Source organism: Hippopotamus amphibius, chromosome 4, assembly GCF_030028045.1.
Source record: "Hippopotamus amphibius kiboko isolate mHipAmp2 chromosome 4, mHipAmp2.hap2, whole genome shotgun sequence".
NCBI lineage: Eukaryota > Metazoa > Chordata > Mammalia > Artiodactyla > Hippopotamidae > Hippopotamus > Hippopotamus amphibius.
Window position 1 is genome coordinate 50149879 of NC_080189.1, and position 19212 is coordinate 50169090.

The 19212-nt window shown below is 35.9% G+C and overlaps 1 pseudogene; it reads right to left on the reverse strand.

Annotated features, from left to right (window-relative positions):
• Nucleotides 1-18744: 18744 nt before the first annotated feature.
• On the reverse strand, nt 18745-19212 carry LOC130852295 (cytochrome b-c1 complex subunit 7-like; annotated as a pseudogene).

Below are 19212 nucleotides of genomic sequence, written 5' to 3' on the forward strand. Positions count from 1 at the left end.
TTTGATTAGGTCCCCAAACATCCAATTTTATATTCTGCCTTTTTCATTTAACATTGTATCATCAGCATTTTGGCTTTTCACTTATAAATATTTTTATACATAATTTTTAATAGTTGTAAAATATTCTGTTCTTTCTATTACCATATTTGCTTTAAGCATTCTCTTTGTTGGGCTTTTAGATTGTTTCCTGGCATTTTGTTATCATAAACAACTCTGACACATCCTTGGGGGTAAATAGTCAACATTTGCATTACTTTCTAAGGGTAGACTCCCAGAAGTAGTAACACTGAGTCAAAGGGTAAGATTATATGCAAGGCTCTTGATTCATAAGACCAAATTGCTTTCCAGATATGACCAGTTTCTTTTCCCGTATGAAGTGAGCATAAATGTCCGTTTCATTGCACTCTGGCCAATATTGAGAATGAAAATACATTTCAATATTTTCCAATTTGATTTTGGGGGATGGCATTTCATCATTTTTGAATATTTTAAAATATAGAGATTGTTTTCTTCTCCACTTGTTCTTTTTATATTTGCACATATATTTTATGTTTTTTATCAAATCCCTACATACAGTGTATCACATATGAGAAGAAAGCTAACAAATTTGGGATCTAAGATTCTTGAATATAAATAATTTGTCTAAATTTGAAATAAGTAGCTAATAGGGCTATATTACAAGTAATGTTTGTAGTTGGAACAGAGTCCTCATGTATCAGATTGCAAATATTGTTAAATTACACTTCTACCACTGTTTCTATAGAAAAGAAAATGGAATTAGCGATTAGAAACTGTAAAAGCCATCTGAAATGGCATGGCCAGGGAAATTTTGTATAAACTCCTCCAATAAAAAAGCTAGTTAAAGCAAGCTTTATTGTGAAGTAAAGAACAAGGACTTTTATTTAAATGGGTGAAAACATTTCCATTTAATTTTAATGTCTTTAAATGATGCATTTCCTACTGTTAATAGCAGTAATTCCCATGGAGAGTAACGTTCTTGTTAAAGTCATAATAGATCTCTGTTCACTCATTTAACAGCTTGAAGGTACACTTTTAGACAGTGGGATGGTAATTAATCTTTGCTGCAATATTTCTTCAATTACTTGTTAAAAAGCAGGGTTTCTGTAAGGGTATCATTACAATGACATGTCAATCTGTGGAATTACTACTATACATTTGAAAGGAACTTTAAAATTTTTAATTAGAGATTACCATTTGCTAATTAACAGTCATCTTTACCAATTAATTTTTTTTTCAATTTTTTATTTTTTATTTTTTACAATAAACTGCATATATTTAGAGTGTACAATTTGGTATCCCAATCTCCCAATTCATTCCCAATTAATTCTTCTCTTTACAATTGTAAATCCTATCTTTGGGCCATGCAAAGAATTATATGTCTTTACATGTCATACTATGCTTCTCGTTGAAAATTTATTTCAAAATATTATTCTGATATTTATCAAAGTGTTTTAATATACTAATAGTCTAATTTACATCCCATGGCCAATAATCTTAGTTATAATCCAAGATACTTTTCTATCAAGTTAAAATTTCTTGTATTAGAAAAGTAGACTAGCTGAACTGGATTTTTATAATATACTAGTTTACATTTATTTCTCATTTTTCACTAAAGGTTCTTAATAAACTATATAGGTATTTTCCTATTCAACAATTATTATTATTCGTTTTGAAAGAGAAACCGAGGTGATAGATGTTAATGGCTTGCCTGGGTCGTAGAGTAAGAGGAAGATACTAAAATTACTGATTCAGTCCTTATCCATTAGACCAAACTGTTAGTATATAATGATATATAACAGTTGTTAACCTTTTGGAGTCTGTGGAAAACACACACATGCATATGAAAGGGGGCATGTTCTAAATCAATATACAGCTAAACCAAGATTTGATTAAGCAAGAGCTTATTAAAAAGGAAGCATTGGTAACTACAGTATTTTTCATTATCTCAGCATACTTGCGATGTATTATGGTAAATAAATATTACAATTTCCTTTTCCTTATCAAAATGTGATAATGGATTTTTTAAAAAAGAAAACAATTCTATAATCGCGTTGCTCTGACTGAACTATTCACTTATGTATAGAGTGCATTGCTGTTTGTAGATTGTCTTTCAGGCTTTGTTTACATCATAATTTTTTTGACATAATTGCAATCATAATATACATATAATTTTTTACTACAGATTTTTATAATTTTATTTTACATTGAGATTTAAGTAATTCCCTAAGGACCCATGTGAATTGAAAATTCATAAACTCATAAACAAAGTCCAGGCATTCTAACAATCTGTCACATACTGAGACTATATTGTAACACAGACTATTTTGTTAAATATTCTTGACTTCATACTGAGAACCTGCTGGAATTATGTAGTTAATTCTTTAGATATAATTGTACAAAGAGAACAGCAATGCAGAAATTCTCAATGATGTTTTAGAATAGGCGTGAACAGGCCACCTGGACAGGAATGGCAAGGTGGGAAGGAACAAGACTGTAATTGAACTGAGGTTTTTGACATGGTCATTATTGTGAGACTCTGGGTGGGTCCAGAGAGGAAGGCCAGGCTGGTGGGCACTAGATGGTATATGAGGTGGAAGACATACCAGTACAATTATATGTGTCTTGAAAGTCCTGTGTGGGGCTAATGGTGTTCCTCAACAAGTATGCAAAGCACAGGTACAGAGAATCCAGCTGGTTGTGATATCTGAAAATCCGCATGGTCAGCTTGGTTGCTACAAAACACTTTCCTCAGGACATAGGGTTCTCTTCCCTGACAGGGGCCTGACGAGAGCCTGGCTGGGTCACAACTCCCAGGGACTGAAGTACCAACTCAAATTCAGGGAATGAGACCATCAAGGATTCGGTCACCGTACACAGAGCTCTGGGTGGACAGGCACCAACCTATGGAATAAGACCAAAGTGCACTTGACGAAACTTTGCTAGTTGGGCCAGTCAGAAGGGGTAAAATGAGCTTGGTTCCACAGTATTGAGTTAAAACTCACTAAATCATTATCGTCTAAGGTCAGGATTAATTGTAGAGACAAGGGTCAGAGTTTAGTCCAAGGGTGAGAGGGTAGGGAAAAGGGATGAGGAAGAGAGTGGAATGCAGTTGACATCAAATGGCTTGAGCTGTCTGGAAGGGTGAGAGAGGAAGGGAAACTGGCAGGGGTGGATTGAAAGGATGTGGCTGAAATACGCTGGATTTTTAAAAATATTCTTTACAAATCAAAATGGAAGGTCAGAAAATTATTTCTTAGTTTCAGGGATACTTGGGGTAAAAATCAGCTGAGGTTTTTCAGTGAAGATCCACAAGAATTCAGGCAAAATAATATAATTGTTATACCAGCTATGTGAAAGCTTCAGTTGCCACTTGTAGTGGCTTGTCTTAATGCTCAAACCAGCTTTTAATTTTTCCTGAAATATTCTTTCTTTTAGGTAAGTATTTGAAGTCCCCTTAATTTAGTGATTATTAAAATGATATGCATGATTTTACTTTCCCCTTTTCGGCATCCATTCTCTTTTTTTTTTAATTGAGATATAATTGACATATAACATTATATTAGTTTCAGGTGTACAACATAATGGCTTGGTATATATTGCGAAATGATCACTTCCATAAGTCTAGTAACGTTCATCCCACACACAGTTGCAATTTTTTTTTCTTATGATGAGAACTGTTAAGATTTACTCTCTTAGCAACTTTCAAATATAAAATATAGTATAGTCACCATACTGTACATTACATCCCCAGGACTTATTTTATAACTGGAATTTCGTACTTTTTGACTGCCTTCATCCATTTCTCCTACCCCTCACCCAGCCTCTGGCAATCACCAGTCTGTTCTCTGTATCTGTGAGGTTTTCTGTTGTTGTTTTAAAAGAGCCCACATATAAGTGAGATCATAGGTTATTTGTCTTTCTCTGTCTGACTTATTTTATTTAGCATAAATATCCATATTGTCAGGAATAGCAAGATTTCCTCCTTTCTTAAGGCTGAATAACATTCCATTGCATATGTATACCACAATATCTTTATCCATTCATCTATTGATGGACACTTAGGTTACTTCTGTGTCTTGGCTACTGTAAATAATGTTGCATTGAACATGGGGACGAGTGTATCTTCTCAAGTTAGTGTTTTCGTTTCCTTCAGATAAATGTTCACAAGTGGAATTGCTAGATCATATGGTGGTTCTTTTTTTCATTTTTTGAGGAATCTTCATACTGTTTTCTATAGTGGTTGCACCAATTTACATTTTTACCAACAGTTCATTAGAGTTTCCTTCTCTTCATATCCTCACCAACACTTATTTATCTTTTTGATGATAGCCATTCTAACAGTTGTGAGGTGACATCTCATGGTTTTGATTCGCATTTCCTTGATAATTAGTGAAGCTGGGCACCTTTTCATGTACCTACTAGCCATCTGCTTGTCTCCTTTGGAAAAAATGCCTGTTCAGATCCTCTGCCCATTTTTAAATTGGATTGTTTGCCTTTTTTGCTATTGAGTTGTCAGAGTTCTTTATATATTTTGGATATTAACCCCTTATCACATATATAATTTGGAAATATTTTCTCCCATTCAGTAGGTTACCTTTTCATTGTGTTGATGGTTTCCTTTGCTGTGCAGAAGCTTTTTTGTTTGATGTAGTCCCACTTGTATATTTTTGCTTTTGTTGCCTTTGCTTTCGGTGTCAAATACAAAAAAAGCATTGCCAAGACCAATGTCAAAGGGCTTACTGCCTATGTTTTCTTCTAGGAGTTTTATGGTTTTAGGTCTTATGTTCAAGATCTGAGTTAATTTTTTTATTTGGTGCTGGCCTCCTTTCTTGCCTGGTTGACCTGAATCTTAACTGTGAGATCATCAGTGATCTGACCAGGCAGAGGAACTTCTTAAGAATTTTAAGTTGTGGTGACCATACAATTTCTTGTCTAAACTGGGTCACTTGTGAGAGTGAAAGAGGGTGTTATTAATAACTAAGCTTAGACAATAGGTATTAGCCAGGGCTGTCCCAAGCAAAGCAAGGTACATGGTCATCCTAGCATTGGCATAATATAATTCTCCTTAGTTCTCTAACATTTCTGTGTATCTTGTGAGTATAGCCACCGCCAGCCTTTTGTTTAGGACTGTTTTTTCAAGAAAGGTGCTGTGGCAAACAGCCTTGGAAAAGAGAGTATCTCTCTCTGAAGTAGAAGGAAAAGATAGGGTTTTCTAAGCTCAAGGTTCCTTTCTTTTAACACAACCCATTGTGTGTACAGGTGTTTCCTAGCCCTTGTTGTGTGCCCTGTGGGGACTGGGGCTTGGAAAACTGGCACAAGAAAATGATGCGCTGGCTATTGCTATTCTGTGGTTAATAAAATGACTTTTGTCTCTGATCCAAGAGTTTTGTGTCTTCTGCCAGCAACGATGAAGCTGTGGCAGGCTGACTTGTTAGTTTGAAAATTGAGTGAAGTGTCAGATCCTTCACATTTCTCTCTACCTGGTACAATTGTAAATCATTATACAAATGTAAGCTTTGTACTACTGCTGTTACCACTGTTGTTATTATTAATTCAGCTGGAATTTCACTCTGTGCATTTAAGAATTTCTCTTCAAAGAAAAAAAGCAAAAAGCAAAAGCAAAGATAGGCATTATTGGATCTGGCCTCATTTATGTCAAGATAGACTCAATCTTCTTTCAGTCAATCAGATGACACATGTAACTATTATAATTAATAATTAAATTATTAAAAATAAGTGATAACTTTATCTCACTGCATAATTTAACTGCTTAGTTCTATTGTAAATTGATTTCTTAAAACTTTACAGCATATTTTGATCTCAAAGTGTGTGTGGATAGAAATTTTTCTTCTAGAATAATGATCCACACTTTCAAGGAGTATATAACTTTTTTTTGGTGTGATGATGAAGTTGGATTTATTATTATTTTTATAACCGCTTTATTGAGATGTCATTACATACCATGCAATTTACCCATTTTAAATGGTTCAATGATTTTTAGTCTAAGAAGCATGTAACTTGATGTAACAAGAAACATGTAATAAAATGTGCCAAATTCCAAACTTCTCTTTCTTCTACCCTAACTTAGCCCATGTGCGTTTTTATTCCTTCTTGAACTTTCCTTAACCTTTTTAAGTATTCTAGGGGTGAGGCACCCTTACAAGCCATAGAATTTTAAGGTGGCAGATAATTGCAAAGAGATATACAATGCACACTAATGATAACATTTAGCACTTAGGCAGTGCTTTAAGCACATTAACCAATTAATTCGCACAGCACCCCCTGTGAAGCAGTAAGTAGCATTATCTCCACTTTCACAGTGAGAAAATGTACAGACAGAAGCTAGTTGACTTTATTGAGATATTAAAGTAGTGAGATTAATACAAATTAAAGTTCTTCTGTATTCAAACTTCTGAAACAGCCTCCATTTGTGATAGAAGTTTATTTGGTGGTCCTTGGAAAAGGTATTTTTAGGCTATATGTCTTGTATATGTTCATATTTATTTATTTTGCAAAGCATATTGTTGAAATTCCTTTATCCAAAAAAAGAAGTCCCTTAATTAATCAAATGTTCTGAATTAAATGATCTTTCATAGTAATCGCAAGAAGATTATTGTCCTCAGAAGTGGAACTGTGTGACAAACTATTTCAGTTGTAATAAAATGAGACAGGAGTCAAATATTAGTTTGTATTAGTTTAAGGATCAGTAGTTAATGTTACTATTTTACCCTTGTAACAAAATCTCACATACTTAAATATTGGAACTTTCCATATCAAAATGATGCACAGCTCGTTATTATCAGTTTAATTTCTAAATAAATATGTTATATAAATTACCTGTTTTAGAATGGTGATGAATTGTGTTGAACTGTTTCTCTCTCTCTCTGCTTGTCTGATTCTTCTTGAATCCATGGGAGAGATGGCTTGTTGTAACGAGATATGAAAGTGTGGCTAGAACAAGGCCAAAAGACCTTTTTGGGGGTTGAGCCCTTGACCTCAGCTCTTTACACATATAGCCTGAGCTAATTAGCCGCAGTGCCTATTGCATTATGATACAACCTGGCAGTTGCTCTTCAGTAACTTAATTATGTTATTGTGTCACTAGTGTAACAGATATTTATGTGCCTACACTGTGCAGGCAGTGTGCTAGATACTGGATATAAGAGGTAAAAGAGACACAGTTCTTGTCCTTCAAAGAAATAGATGACTATCTATAGCTAGCAAGTAATTTCTAAATCCCCTAGTTGTGAACCAAAATATACAATTTCTTTGTTAACCATATTTTTGTTTAAAAAGGTTTCAGTCCATATCCATAGACAAAATAGCCAAACTATTCTCTAGGAATGAGCTACTTTGTCAGCTTTTTACCGTTTCTCCTCTTGGTGAACCGTAATGTGTGTGCCAAAGAAATGGTGCATTTTGACAGAATAGGAGCTGGTCTAGCTTCAGTGCATTTTGTTTCCTCTTAAAATAGCATCACTAGCAGCTCTTATCCTTGACCTGATTTGGGCACTTGATAAGGCATTTGGGTCAGTTAGATGTGAGTGGACAAATTCAATGAAAAAGCAAGTTAATATTGATTGAACCTGGTGTACCCCCCAAAAAAATAAAATAAAATAATAAAAAAAAAAAAAAAAAAAAAGCAAGTTAATAAAATTAACTTGGGAAGGAGCAATGGCATCGTCAAAGTCGTTTTCTTATTCAAGTGCTCTAAAAGGAAGATTTAGGTTTGGAATAAATTCAAGGCTTAGATATCTTTTTTCTTCGGTGAAAACTATTCTCTAAGTAAATCAGATCAGTATAGATTTACTTGAAAAGAGAATGGGAATTACAACCTTCAGTGAGAGATATGCTTTAAAAAGTACACAAAGAGTACCTGAAAATGAGAAGCAAATATTTTGAATTTTATATTTAAGGTAACATAAAATCACATACATTCAAAATGTGACTTTATAGAATCAGATTTCTGACCAAAGAAAGTGGACACTTTCTTTTTTTCCTCTTCTTCTCCTTTAAAAGACTGTTTTCCTCAGTATGGAAACTTTAGTAGCCTGCATTACATTTGAAAAACTTGTTAACCTTGGCATTTGATAATGACCTAGAAAAGCACTTAAACTTGCCAAACACATAGGCAAAGATGATTCTTTCAAACAGAACAACCTTATTTAAGAAAAATAAGGTTTAGAAGTGAAAGTAAAAGGTAGCTTTGGATTCTGAAATAGTCTAAAGATAACATTAGCATTTATGACTCACCTTTAGAGCTAGAAGACAAGTCCTCACACTGCTTGTAGGAGAGGAGTGAATTTTACATTCTCTGGTTAAACTTATCCAGGTTATTTCTGAGTACTGGCTGAAGAAATTTGATTAAAATTTTGTCTTGGTTGTAAGAAGCTGCTTAAAATACAATATATCCTAATTTAATTGCTTTATTTTTGTTTAAGAAAATGACCAATCTATATATAATAATGAACTAATGTGATCTAAGGACATAATATTAATAGCTTGCATTTATGTGGCTTTTTTTGATTTTTGCTATTGTTTTCTTTGTCTCTATTTCATTTATTTCTGCTCTGATCTTTATGATTTCTCTCCGTCTACTAACTTGGGGTTTTGTTTGCTCTTCTTTCTCTAGTTTCTTTAGGTGTAAGGTTAGATTGTTTATTTGGGATGTTTCTTGTTTCTTGAGGTAGGATTGTATTGCTATAAACTTCCCTCTTAGAACTGCCTTTGCTCCATCCCATAGGTTTTGGATCATCGTGTTTTCATTGTCATTTGTCTCTAGGTATTTTTTGATTTCCTCTTTGATTTCTTTAATGATCTGTTGGTTATTTAGTAGCCTGTTGTTTAGCTTCCATGTGTTTGTGTTTTTTACAGTTTTTTTCCTGTAATTGATTTCTAATCTCATAGCATTGTGGTCAGAAAAGATATTTGATACAATTTCAATTTTCTTGAATTTACCAAGGCTTGATTTATGACCCAAAATGTGATCTATCCTGGAGAATGTCCCATGTGCACTTGAGAAGAATGTGTAATCTGCTGTTTTTGGATGTAAAGTCCTATAGATATCTATTAAATCCAGCTGATTTATTGTGTCATTTAAAGCTTGTGTTTCCTTATTAATTTTCTGTGTGGATGATCTGTCCATTGGTGTAAGTGGGGTGTTAAAGTCCCCCACTATGATTGTGTTACTGTCGATTTCCTCTTTCATAGTTGTTAGCATTTGCCTTATGTATTGAGGTGCTCCTATATTGGGTGCATATATATTTACAATTGTTATCTCTTCTTCTTGGATTGATCCCTCGATCTTTATGTAGTGTCCTTTCTTGTCTCTTGTAACACTTTTTATTTTAAAGTCTATTTTATCTGAGATGAGTATCGCTACACCAGCTTTCTTTTGATTTCCATTTGCATGGAATTTCTTTTTCCATCCCCTCACTTTCCGTCTGTATGTGTCTCTAGGTCTCAAGTGGGTCTCTTGTAGACAGCATATATATGGGTCCTGTTTTTGTATCCATTCAGCCAGTCTGTGTCTTTTGGTTGGAGCATTTAGTCCATTTACATTCAAGGTGATTATCAATATGTATGTTCCTATTACCATTTTCTTAATTGTTTTGGGTTTGTTTTTGTAGGTCCTTTTCTTCTCTTATGTTTCCCACTTAGAGAAGTTCCTTTAGCATTTGTTGTAAGGCTGGTTTGGTGGTGCTGAATTCTCTTAGCTGTTGCTCGTCTGTAAAGCTTTTGATTTCTCCGTAGAATCTGAATGAGATCCTTGCTGGGTGGAGTATTCTTGGTTGTAGGTTCTTCTTGGTCATCACTTTAAATATATCGTGCCACTCCCTTCTGGCTTGCAGAGTTTCTGCTGAGAAATCAGCTGTTAACCTGATGGGAGTTCCCTTGCATGTTATTTGTCGCTTTTCCCTTGTTGCTTTTAATAACTTTTCTCTGTCTTTAATTTTTGTCATTTTGACTACTATATGTCTTGGCATGTTTCTCCTTGGGTTTATCCTGCCTGGGACTCTCTGCACTTCCTGGACTTGGGTAGCTATTTCCTTTCCCATGTTAGGGAAGTTTTCAACTGTAATCTCTTCCAGTATTTTCTCAGGTCCTTTCTCTCTCTCTTCTCCTTCTGGGACCCCTATAATGCAAATGTTGGTGCATTTAACATTGTCCCAGAGGTCTCTTAGGCTGTCTTCAGTTCTTTTCATTCTTTTTTCTTTATTCTTTTCTACATCAGTGATTATCACCATTCTGTCTTCCAGGTCACTTATTCGTCCTTCTGCCTCAGTTAATCTGTTATTGGTTCCTTCCAGTATATTTTTCATTTCAGTTATTGTGTTGCATATCTCTGTTTATTTGTTCTTTAATTTTTCTAGGTCTTTGGTAAACTTTTCTTGCAAATTTTCGATCTTTGCATCCACTCTTTTTTCAAAGTCCTGGATCATCTTCACCATCATTATTCTGAATTTTTTTTCCGGAAGAGTGCCTATCTCCTCTTCATTTAGTTGTTTTTCTGGTGTTTTATCTTGTCCCTTCATCTGGCACAAAGTCTTTTGCCTTTTCATTTTCTCTGTCTTTCTGTGGCTGTGATTTTCAGTTCCACAAGATGAAATAGTGCTGATACTGCTTGATTCTGTGTGCCCTCCGAGAGTGGTGTCTCCGTTTCCCCCAGTCCTGTGGAGGTCCTGCAATCAAATCCCGCTGGCTTTCAAAGTCTGATTCTCTGGGGATTCCTCCTCTCGTTGCTGGACCCCCAGGTTAGGAAGCCTGATGTGGGGCTCAGAACCCTCAGGACTTCTGCAGTATAACTGTTCTCCAGCTTGTGAGTCACCCACCCAGCATTTATGGGATTTGATTTTAACGCAATTGCACCCCTCCTACCGTCTCGTTGCGGCTTCTCCTTTGTCTATGGATGTGGGGTGTTTTTTTTTTTTGGTGAGTTCCAGTGTCTTTCTGTCAATGGTTGTTCAGCAGTTAATTGTAATTCTGGTGCTCTTGCAAGAGGGAGTGAGCGCACGGCCTCCTACTTGGCCATCTTGATTCTTCTCTATGTGGCTTTTTAAATACTGTTCAATGTTTCTTTTTATTTTTCTTTTTAAAGTGATATGTACTTATTGTACAATGTTTGAAAAATACAAAATAATATAAAGAAGGAAAAAATACTCATTATCTTCTTACTTCCAAATAACCATTATTAATTTTGGTGTACTTCCTTCTAATCAAATTTTTTGTGATTTTCATACTTTTTTTACATACTTGTCAAATCAGATGTACAATTTGGTACTCATTATTTTACTTTTAATACCATATATTATTTAATACTACATATTAAACATTTCCCATGTTTTTTGTTATTACATCATCTTTTGAAATAATTTTTATGATTTAAAAATTATGTATAATGTTTTATTGAGTCATACATAATTTACTTAGCCATTCTCCTTTGTTGGATGTTTAAAATTATTTCATATTTTTATTATTATGTATGAACAGTGTTTTAAAAATTATTCTATGTAAGGAATTCCCTGGCAGTCCAGTGGTTAGGACTCCATGCTTTCACTGCCAGGAGTGAGGGTTTAATCCTTGGTTGGGGAACTGTGATCCTGCAAACCTTGCAGCATGGCCAAAAAGAAAAAAAAAAATATTCCATGTTTACATTTTTACTTAGGGTTGATAACTAGAAGTATAATTAGTGATTAAGAAAAAATGAAAAAATTTAAGGCTCTTGATGAATATTGTCAAATTGTTTTCCAAAGAACATGTAGTGCTCAGATTCCTTCCAGCCAGGTCCATGGGAAAACACCCTGGGATGGTGGTTATGGGTGGGGAGGTGGGAGAAGGGAGTACCCGAGTAGGCTGTGCAAGGTTGGAAAGGATTTTCATGAGGCATGGTGTGGAGACAGAGGGGGGAGGTGGAGGGGTGAGGTAGGGTATTCCAGATAGAGCAAGCAAATGGGTGTGAGGAGACTGCAAGAGGTAATATTTGAAGAATAAATTTTAGCTAAGTAAACAATGATTTTTGTGTTTAAAAAAATACTTATCTTCTACAAACAAATGTATGGACACCAAGGTGGGAAGGGAGGTGGGATGAACTGGGAGACTGGGATTGACATATATACACTATATGTATAAAATAGATAACTAATGAGAACCTGCTATATAGCACAGGGAACTCTACTCAGTGCTCTGTGGTGATCTAAATGGGAAGGAAATCCAAAAAAGAGGGGATATATGTATACGTATAGCTGATTCATTTCGTTGTATAGCAGAAACTAGCACAACATTGTAATACAACTATACCCCAATTAAAAAACAAAACAAAACAAAACTTATCCTCTTCCTATTAGAAATATTTTGCTAAAAAATATTGCTTTTCCTATCTTGTTATTGGCTTTTAGTAAAGCACAAAGCATTAGTTTGTAATAGTACTTTTCTTTAAAAATAAACATCCCAGGATTGTTTTCATGATGTTTATTAATTCACCCCTAAGCATGGTGCTAAAATACTGGGCTCATTTGGGGTACTAGATGACCAAACTCACATGTTTTGAACCAACTTAAAGGCTTTTCTTGAGGCAGCTGAAAGGCAATCAGTAGTACTGTGTGTGCTCACAGCAGCTCATGGGCTAACAAGTGCTGTCAAGCAGCAGTGCACTTCAGCTGTTCGTTTTGCTGAAGGCAGATAATTTATGCTACATCCCACAGCACAGATCAAGTACATAAAGCTAGAGAGGAATGTTAATGGAAAATGTTACAAATTCTTACAGTGACAGTTTTTAATATTTAACTGATTTATTCAGGTTGCAATATCAGATCATGGGAAAATTTGAGTGAAATGTAGATAATGATAAATGAAAGAATTTTGTAAGAGTGAATGAATGCAAAATATCTGGTTTAAAACGGATGGCAGTGTCTGGCACGTAGTAGGCATTCAGAAATGTTTATCGACTGAAGAAATGAATAGGTTTATTTATGTTTTCTGTTGTGCTTGATATGCCTTTAAAAATTTTGCTGCTACTGTATTTTACTGAAATGGCAAACTTTTAAAATATGCAGAATGAATTTTTGTAAGGCTGATAAACCTTTAATCAAATGTGTTTTGTTTTATTTTTGCTAATTTTTTTTCTCATTTATTTGTTTATTTTTGGCCACACCAAGTGGCTTGTGGGATCTTAGTTCCCCAACCAGAGATTGAAGCCATACCCTTGGCAGTGAGAGCACAGAGTCCTAACCACTGGACCGCCAAGGAATTCCCTATTTTTGCTAGAATTTTTGAGATACTTGCCTTATTGCTTTTAGGGCCATGACTTCATTATAAAATAACAATACATAAATATGAGCAGAATATTAATCATAGCTCTCAGAGAAAATTCAAAATTTTCAATTATCTCAGATAAATTTTCTGCTTAGTTTACTTAAAGCATAATAAGAGCCAGAACATATGGTGAGCAAATTGGAAAGTATTCTGATACCCTGGGTGAATTACTTTTTCCTAGGAAAGATTGCTAGATAAATTATCCTAAAAGAGAAAGTTACTTCTGATAAGAATAAGAAATGATTCCCAATAGACAGTGTATTTTGCTTTCTCTACTCAGAGAGGTGGGCTTTAAATTTAATTAACAACCCTCTGATTCTTCTTTTGCAGTGAAGGACCTGTTAATTATTAGACACTTTTCATGTGCTCGGGACTGTACTGAAGAATGTACTAAGACATGTATTGTCCATTTTATCATCACTCCAACTTTATGAGGTAGATTTTATTTTATTTATTTTATTTTATTTTATTTTATTTTATTTTATTTTATTTTATTTTATCATCCAGAAATATGGGACAGAGGCATAAAGCATACGTGACTTGTCCAAGGTGGAGAGGTAGAGTTGGAATCCAAACCCAGCTCTGATTCTAGGTTGGAGTCACTGGGATTTGGTGCCTTTCTATGCAGATGTTCAACTTGTTATCTTAGCTCACGAAACAGAAACATTTGAAACTTTTCTCAGTCACCAGTGAGTATTCAAGGTGTGTTCTTATGTTTGATGCTACAAGAAAGGTTTCACTTTTCTTCACTCTAAATTCCTTGTCCCTAAGCCTTAGGAACCAAGGTTAGCTAGTAGACTTGCCTTTTGAAACAATACTGTAATAGCCAACATTTATTGGCTATTTACTATGTGTGGCACTTTCTAATTGCTTTATAAACATCTTATTTAATCGTTGCAGCATCTTGAGGAAGATACTATTTTATCAGCTCCTATTTTATAGACCAGGAAACTAAAACTTAGCAAAATTAAGCAACTTTGGTGCAAAAGTTAAGCAACTCAAAATCACGTAGGTTAAGCATGTAAGCAGAGGAACTGGGATTTGAACCCAAGTGGTTTGACTGACAATCAGCTTACTTACAGCCTCACTCTACTGCCTCCTAAATCAAAAGCAGTGGGCCTGTCTCCTAGCAGCTTCAGACACCACTTCCCCTCCCTGTGAAGCATGCCTCCTGCCTACATTCCCAGTCCAGCTGAGAAGCCTGCAAGAGTCAGACTCCCATAGAACAAGGCTCTGAGCTCTATCAGGCCTCCACATGTTGGGATGTTCTATATAGAGTTTTTGTTTTCTCATGGCTAGAACACTGACAGTCTTCACAATTCCCCTGAGGGAGGACAAACTTTTTTCTGACATGTGAGCCTCTCTCTGATTACAGATGGAGGGTGTGGATTGCATCTGTCTTGGGGTAGCTTCTCTCTCTCTCACTTATCAGCTGAAATGCCCCAAGCACTTGCTTGCTTCTTTTCTTCTCCCACGATTTCCCACAGGTTTTTTTTTTTTTAAGGTAAAACATAGATCTTTCTGTTTCATGTTGCACCAGCTGTCTGGTTCCCCTCCCCACCCCCCCCACCCCCGCCCCCGCCACCTCCTACCACCAATTGGAGCAAATGGAAAGGAGTACATCTGTTAGAACGGGACTGACCCATGCAGTCTACCCCTGTTGGCTCAGTGGGTACGCTCTGCAGGGAAGACTGTGGGTTTTTGTAATCTTGCTACTCTCCCTGGGAGGTCTTTTAAGGGCTGGGGACCTAGGGATGTTTTTCTATCAGACTTTCTTTTTTTTTTTTTTCACCTAGGTTTGATCTTGCATTCCACTGCTAAATCAGATAACAATAATTAATAATCTGCTATAGAACTTTACTGTTTACAAACTTCTTTTATATTTAGTTTCTCAGTTAACCCTTACAGTCACCTGGTGGCGTTATGCACACATTTGGGGATGACAAAACTGGCTTAGAGAGGTTAAATTGTTTGCCAGATATCATGAAGCCCAAGGTCTTTTGCCAGGGAATCCCCTGTCCTTTCTACTATATGATGCTATGGTAGCTTTTAAGTAGTATGATCATCTTGAGAGATGCTTTATGCCATGGAAACTCTTTGAAGCGGAGAGCATTTTGGAATGTGAAGGTCAGCACAGTGCTCCGGCTCTAGCAGGTGTTCAATAAATTGTTGAACTGAGCTAGTCAGACATCGTCACTAACTTGTAATGTGCACCTTGGCCTCAGGCAAGCCTTTTAACCTCTTTTCTTTTTTTTTTTAAGCTCTTTATTGGAATATAATTGCTTTACACTCTTGTACCAGATTTTGAGGTACACCAAAGTGAATCAGCTGTATTTATACATATATCCCCATATCCCCTCCCTCCCGTGAATCCCTCCCACGCTCCCTTCCTGGCCCTCTAAGGCATCACCCAACATCGAGTTGATCTCCCTTTGTTATACAGCAACTTCCCACTAGCTATCTGTTTTACAGTTGGTAGTGTAAATATGTCTATGCTACTCTCTCACTTTGTCCCAGCTTCCCCTTCGCTCCCCCCCAACCCCGTGTCCTCCAGTCCATTCTGGGCATCTGCATCCTTATCCTTGCCCTGTCACTGGGTTCATCAGTACCATTTTTTTTTTACATTCTGTATATATGAGTTAGCATACAGTATTTGCTTTTCTCTTTCTGGCTTACTTCACTCTGAATGATAGGCTCTAGGTCTATCCACCTCATTACATATAGTTCAATTTTGTTCCTTTTTATGGCTGAATAATATTCCACTGTATATATGTGTCACATCTTCTTTATCCATTCATCTGTTGGTAGGCATTTAGATTGCTTCCATGTCCTGGTTATTGTAAATAGTGCTGCAATGAACATTATGGTACATGTTTCTTTTTGGATTATGGTTTTCTCTGGGTATATGCCCAGGAGTGGCATTACTGGGTCATATGCTAGTTCTATTTTTAGTTTTTTAAGGAACCTCCACACTGTTTTCCATAGTGGCGTACCAACTTACATTCCCACCAACAGTGCAGGAGAGTTCCCTTTGCTCCACACCCTCTCCAACATTTATTGTTTCTAGATTTTCTGATGATGGCCATTCTGACTGGTGTGAGGTGATACCTCATTGTGGCTTTGACTTGCATTTCTCTAATGATTAGTGATGTTGAGCATCTTTTCATGTGTTTGTTGGCCTTCTTATGTCTTCTTTGGAGAGATGTCTATTTAGGTCTTCTTCCCGTTTGTGGATTGGGTTATTTGCTTTTATGGTATTAAGCTGCATGAGCTGCTTGTATATTTTGGAGTTTAATCTTTTGTCCGTTGCTTCATTGGCAAGTATTTTCTCCCATTCTGAGGGTTGTCTTCCTGTCTTGCTTAGGATTTCTTTCACTGTGCAAAAGCTTTTAAGTTTCATGAGGTCCCATTTGTTTATTCTTGATTTTATTTCCCTGATTCTAGGAGGTGGGTCCAAAAGGATCTTGCTTTGATGGATGTCATAGAGTGTTCTGCCTATGTTTTCCTCTAGGAGTTTTGTAGTGTCTGGCCTTACATTTAGATCTTTAATCCATTTGGAGTTTATTTTTGTGTATGGTGTTAGGAAGTGTTCTAATTTCATTCTTTTACATGTAGCTGTCCAGTTTTCCCAGCACCACTTATTGAAGAGGCTGTCTTTTCTCCATTGTATATTCTTGCCTCCTTTGTCAAAGATAAGGTGCCCATATGTGCTTGGGTTTACCTCTGTATTCTTTATTCTGTTCTATTGATCTTCCTTTCTAGTTTTATGCCAGTACCATACTGTCTTGATCACTGTGGCCTTGTAGTATAGCTTGAGGTCAGGAAGCCTGATTCCACCAACTCTGTCTTTCCTTCTCAAGATTGCTTTGGCTATTCAGGGTCTTTTGCGTTTCCATACAAATCGTAAGATTTCTTGTTCTAGTTCTATGAAAAATGCCATTGGTAATTTGATAGGGATTGCTTTAAATCTGTAAATTGCTTTGGGTAGTACAGTCATTTTCACAATGTTGTTTCTTCTAATCCAAGAACATGGTATGTCTCTCCATCTGTTTGTATCGTCTTTGATTTCTTTCATCAGTGTCTTAAAGTTTTCTGCATACAGGTCTTTTGCCTCCTTAGGCAGGTTTATTCCTAGGTATTTTGTTCTTGTTGTTGCAGTGGTAAATGGGAGTGTTTCCTTAATTTCTCTTTCTGCTGTTTCGTTGTTAGTGTATAGGAATGCAAGAGATTTCTGTGCATTAATTTTGTATCCTGCTACTTTACTAAATTCATTGATTAGTGCTAGCAGTTTTCTGGTAGAATCTTTAGGGTTTTCTATGTATAATATCATGGTCATCTGCAAAGAGTGACAATTTTACTTCTTTTCCAATTTGAATTCCTTTTATTTCATTTTCTTCTCTGATTGCTGTGGCTAAAACTTCCAAAACTATGTTGAATAATAGTGGTGAGAGTGGGCACCCTTGTCTTGTTCCTGTTCTTAGAGGGAATTCTTTCAGTTTTTCCCCATTGAGAATGATGTTGGCTTTTGGTTTCTCATATATGGCTTTTATTATGTTGAGGTAATTTCCTTCTATGCCCATTTTCTGGAGAATTTTTATCATAAATGGATGTTGAATTTTGTCAAAAGCTTTTTCTGCATCTGTTGAGATTATCATATGGTTTTTATCCTTCAATTTGTTGATATGATGTATCACATTGATTGATTTGCATATATTGAAGAATCCTTGCATCCCAGGGATAAACCCTACTTGATCATGGTGTATGATCTTTTTAATGTGCTGTTGGATTCTGTTAGCTAGTATTTTGTTGAGGATGTTTGCATGTATATTCATCAGTGATATTGGCCTGTAATTTTCTTTTTTTTGTGACCTCTTTGCCTGGTTTTGGTATCAGGGTGATGGTGGCCTCGTAGAATGAGTTTGGGAGTATTCCTCCTTCTGCTATATTTTGGAAGAATGTGAGAAGGATAGGTGTTAGCTCTTCTCTAAATGTTTGATAGAATTTGCCTGTGAATCCATCTGGCCCTGGGCTTTTGTTTGTTGGGAGATATTTGATCACAGTCTCAATTTCCATACTTGTGATTGGTCTGTTCATATTTTCTATTTCTTCCTGGTTCAGTCTTGGAGGATCGTACTTGTCTAAGAATGTATCCATTTCTTTCAGGTTATCCAATTTATTGGCATATAGTTGCTTGTAGTAGTCTCTCATGATCTTTTGTATTTCTGTGGTGTCCGTTGTTACTTCTCCTTTTTCATTTCTAATTCTGTTGATTTGCATCTTCTCCCTTTTTCCTGATGAGTCTGGTTAATGGTTTATCAATTTTGTTTATTTTCTTAAAGAACCAGCTTTTAGTTTCATTGATCTCTGCTATTGTTTCCTTCCTTTCTTTTTCATTTATTTATTTCTTTTTTTTTAAATTATAATAGATATTTATTTAAAGTAATAAATTTACAGCCCAGATAGTTCTACATTGTATGTTTCAGGTTTAACCAACTTCATAAAAATACTTTAGGACAGGTGCATCCACAGGTTTAGACTAAATGATTATTTCTTTGACCATTCTTCTCTCTCTTTTCTTTCCCGAATAACCTCTTTCAGATATGGTTCAAGGTAGAATTTATCCTCCTCATATTTTGTCCCCTGCTCTTTAGGCAAGATCTGCTGCCTCATGGACAGGTCCAGTGCTTTCTTAATGCGAAACACCCTCTCGTTATAAAGGTTCTCAGGAAGCCTTCTTATGGCTTCTTTTACATCATCATTTTCATGTATTGTATCATCTCACATTAAGCCCAGTTTATTGAACCCCGCAGCATTGTAATACCATTTTCGAATACCCTCCAGCCACTTGCTTGATGCTGAAACAGCAGGCCTGCCAGCCAT